Here is a 5,000-nt window from a genome sequence, read left to right as displayed (position 1 = left end):
ATTTTCATGATGATTAGTTTCTACGATCACTGAAGCGATTCTATACACGCCCGTGATATTAGTTTGTTTAAATTTTTTTTTTTTTCTTTTTTTATTTCTTTTCAGTATATAAATAAAAATTAAAAAAAAAAAAAATATTAAAAAAAAAAAATTAAAAAAAAATATACGTTATTTGAAGATGACGATGCGCTATCGAAAGACGACAACATCGTGCTTTCCTCGAGAAACCGACGTCGAAACATCAGAAGGGACGCGTTGAACGACCCCGTTTTTATTATATTCGGAGTCGTCGTCTCGCATCCGAACGACATACGAACGCCGAACCGCATTTTGTTTTATTTCATTTTACGAAAAAAACAAACGAAACTTTCAGCGGACGCTTCTCGTATCCCCGCCGACTGACCGATCGACTGACTGACTGATCGTCGATCATCGTATCATCGTCTAGGAGAGCGTGTGAAACGCATCATCGCACGTATCGATCGAAAGCACGAGGCCTCTATGAAAATATGATATAACGCATAAAACACAAAACACGAAAACACATCGACGTCACCACGAATCGATATCATATTAAATTCAAAAACGAATTCAAATCGACACTCACATAACGACCGATCGATGTAAACGATGACGAGACTCGTAATCGAACGGAGACGACGACGCGTAACGTAGACGTAGACGTAGACGTAGACGAAGAACGAAAGACGAAAACGAAAACGAAGAGCGACGAGAGTCTTGAACTCGAAACGTATACAGCGTCGTATATATATTATACATGTGACTCGCGGCGCGGATTCTTGCCGGTCTACGTACACAGGTATAACGAAGACGACTACGGTAACGACGAGTGAAGACTGCACGCGTGCAACTTCGATGTTCGTTAGCTAGCGTTCTCGCTAGTTACGTTCGCCGCGTACATACGACGTCCACATTCGAATTGAAAGTACACGATTACATACGTCTTACGACGATCGTTATATTCGTATCTCTTTTTATAATACTACGTTTTAATATATATACGTATATCGATTCGATGACGACGCTTCAGCGATACGTATTGTATTTATATATTTTTTTGCGAATATCGTTATTTTCATACGTGATGATACTAACGTCGAAGGCGATGACGACTCGTATATCAACGAACGCCTAGACGAAGACGACGTAGTCGTCGTCGTCGTCGGAGAAACGATAATGCGATCCACCGATCGAATTCGCATTTTTTCGTATTATGATTCTTTTTGGTTGTTGTTATTGTTATTGTTTTATTATATCGTCTTATATCGGCACTCTCATTGCTCTTTCGTGCTGCACTGTTTATCTCGCTCGTATACAGAGAAGAGCTCGATCCGCACAGAGACGAAACAGAATTCGAGATAGATAAACGTACGTTAATGATCCTTCCGCAGGTTCCCCTACGGAAACCTTGTTACGACTTTTACTTCCTCTAAATGATCAAGTTTGGTCAACTTCCCAGCAACGCCGACGGCCGTGAAGCCACCGCGTGTCGGTCCGAAGACCTCACTAAATCATTCAATCGGTAGTAGCGACGGGCGGTGTGTACAAAGGGCAGGGACGTAATCAACGCGAGCTTATGACTCGCGCTTACTAGGAATTCCTCGTTTATGGGGGATAATTGCAAACCCCAATCCCCAGCACGAAGGAGTTTCAACGGGTTGCCCGGGCCTCTAGGCCAGGGAGAACATGCCGATTCCTTCAGTGTAGCGCGCGTGCGGCCCAGGACATCTAAGGGCATCACAGACCTGTTATTGCTCAATCTCGTGCGGCTCGAAGCCGCCGGTCCCTCTAAGAAGAATTTTAATACGCCGCCAGTGAGTTGCTCGACCGAAATCGGGCACACCTAAATGACGACGCCTATTTAGCAGGCTAGAGTCTCGTTCGTTACCGGAATTAACCAGACAAATCGCTCCACCAACTAAGAACGGCCATGCACCACCACCCACCGAATCAAGAAAGAGCTATTAATCTGTCAATCCTTCCGGTGTCCGGGCCTGGTGAGATTTCCCGTGTTGAGTCAAATTAAGCCGCAGGCTCCACTCCTGGTGGTGCCCTTCCGTCAATTCCTTTAAGTTTCAGCTTTGCAACCATACTCCCCCCGGAGTCCAAAATCTTTGGTTTCCCGGAAGCTGCCCGCCGAGCCATTGTAGTAACGTCGGCGGATCGCTAGATGACATATTTACGGTTAGAACTAGGGCGGTATCTAATCGCCTTCGAACCTCTAACTTTCGTTCTTGATTGATGAAAACACCTTTGGCAAATGCTTTCGCTGATGTTCGTCTTGCGACGATCCAAGAATTTCACCTCTAACGTCGCAATACGAATGCCCCCAGTTATCCCTATTAATCATTACCTCGGAGTTCTGAAAACCAACAAAATAGAACCGAGATCATATTCTATTATTCCATGCACGAAATATTCAAGCGGCATTTTGAGCCCGCTTTGAGCACTCTAATTTGTTCAAAGTAAAATTGTCGGCCCACCTCGACACTCACCGAAGAGCACCGCGATAGGATTTTGATATTGAACCGGCGTTTTACCGCCGGCTCACCGACGATATGCTCCGCAAACGTGTCAGTATCACCGCGGATGCGGTGCACCGACAGCGCGGCGCACAAATGCAACTACGAGCTTTTTAACCGCAACAATTTTAGTATACGCTATTGGAGCTGGAATTACCGCGGCTGCTGGCACCAGACTTGCCCTCCAATTGTTCCTCGTTAAAATATTTAAAGTGTACTCATTCCGATTACGAGGCCTCGAAAGAGTCCCGTATCGTTATTTTTCGTCACTACCTCCCCGTGCCGGGAGTGGGTAATTTGCGCGCCTGCTGCCTTCCTTGGATGTGGTAGCCGTTTCTCAGGCTCCCTCTCCGGAATCGAACCCTGATTCCCCGTTACCCGTGACAACCATGGTAGTCGCAGAAACTACCATCGAAAGTTGATAAGGCAGACATTTGAAAGATGCGTCGCCGGTACTGGACCATGCGATCGGCAAAAGTTATCCAGATTCATCAAAATTAACGACTTCGGACGAGACGCCCTCCGTCGATTGGTTTTGATCTAATAAAAGCACTCATCCCATCACTGGTCAGAGTTCTGATTGCATGTATTAGCTCTAGAATTACCACAGTTATCCAAGTAACTGAGTAAGATCTAAGGAACCAAAACTGATATATTGAGCCATTCGCGGTATCGCCTTAATACGGCTTGCACTGAGACATGCATGGCTTAATCTTTGAGACAAGCATATAACTACTGGCAGGATCAACCAGGGAGCTAACATAGATTATTCTCGACGACGACGACGACACGTCCGTGCGTGCTTGCGCGAACGCGACACCTTCGCCGTAAGTTTCTCTCTCATTTAACTCGATTCTCGTTTCTAGCAACGACGACGACGACGACGACGTTGTCTTCGTTCGTCGTCGCTTCGAAACGAGGTTCGTCGTACCGTATCGATTCGATCGCGTTAGACGCGATAGACTCTTACGGTTGACTTTTTTCATTCATTATCATAATAAATAATGATAAATAACCGACGACATCGAAGTAGCCCGAGAAGAGCACGACGACGACGACGACGATTCGTCTTCTAAGATGACACTCGACGGTCACGAATATGAATATTCGAAACGAGATCGTTCATTTTAGAAACACTTCCGTACACGATGTGCACGTATGTTATTGTTCAACGGATATATGTGTCGTGAAACATTCGGATCGACGCCCGGTGTTTGAGTGTTCGTACCGATACTCGGGTTATGTATTTTTCGTACATGATAGTTTTTGTTAATATAAAGAGTTTTAGGAACGACCGTTTCGCATACATTTCTATATGCATTAAACGAACGTACTGAATCTTTTAAAAACTCCGTCTGCCGCGTTTATCTCCGAAGACATCGTCATCGCACCACACATCGGGGTCCACAATAAATCTACACGAGAACGTCATACGTTATCATGTCGATGAATTTGTAGAGAGAGGAGCGATGACGACGCCGGAGTCGCTTTAGAAAGAGCAACTTACGTACGTCCGTCGGTCGGCACAGTTATAGAACGAAAAGTATATTTCTCCACATTATTTGTATAATATATTATTATTGTAAAACGACAACGCCGCGACGAGCTTACGACGACGACGACCGCGGCAGCAGCAATACATTATAATATAATACAATACTAGAAGAAAACAACTTTTCGATAGAGTCTTATCTTCAACGGTTGCGACGCGTCTCACGAAATAATATTTTCATATATATCGTTCGACGTTCGAACCGAACGTACTCTATGTATATGCCGGACGATGAATATGACATTCGGCGCTTCATAACGGCGGATGTATTTTTTTCGAATATTTTTATATTTAATGTTTTATATATAATATCAACCCCCTCCCCGTCGCAAGGAATAAAACAAAGAACTCCCCCCCAACCCCCTAACCTCCCACCCCCACCCCCGAAAAATTAACGCGGTACGTTCGTGTATTGTGGAATCGAAGTTTATATTTTACGACGATAACATACTTTATTTTTCTGAAATATTTTAAAATAACATTAGAATCGAACACGATAACGATATCCGAGTGATTTCATTCGATCACTAAATTTGAACTATAACAGAACGATAATAAAATATCTTTGAAATGTGAAAAAAATAACGCGGTACGTTCGTGTATTGTGGAATCGAAGTTTACATTTTACGACGATAACATACTTCATTTTTCTGAAATATTTTAAAATAACATTAGAATCGAACACGATAACGATATCCGAGTGATTTCATTCGATCACTAAATTTGAACTATAACAGAACGATAATATAACATCTTTGAAATGTGAAAAAATTAATGCGGTAAGTTCGTGTATTGTGGAATCGAAGTTTACATTTTACGACGATAACATACTTTATTTATCTGAAACATTTTAAAATGACACTAGATTCGATCATTGCATTTGAACTATAACAGAAAGATAATAT

The 5,000-nt window shown here is 43.1% G+C and overlaps 1 non-coding gene across 1 annotated transcript; it reads right to left on the bottom strand.

The window, feature by feature from the left end:
• Nucleotides 1-1,395: 1,395 nt before the first annotated feature.
• On the bottom strand, nt 1,396-3,298 carry LOC126778658 (small subunit ribosomal RNA). The gene has a single exon (XR_007670205.1). It is a non-coding gene; the product is annotated as a small subunit ribosomal RNA (ribosomal RNA).
• Between the last annotated feature and the right edge of the window lie 1,702 nt (nt 3,299-5,000).

Source organism: Nymphalis io, chromosome 26 (assembly GCF_905147045.1).
Source record: "Nymphalis io chromosome 26, ilAglIoxx1.1, whole genome shotgun sequence".
NCBI classification, from domain to species: domain Eukaryota; kingdom Metazoa; phylum Arthropoda; class Insecta; order Lepidoptera; family Nymphalidae; genus Nymphalis; species Nymphalis io.
The sequence above is the reverse complement of the archived record's forward strand: the minus strand, read 5'-3'. Positions and strand labels throughout refer to the sequence as shown.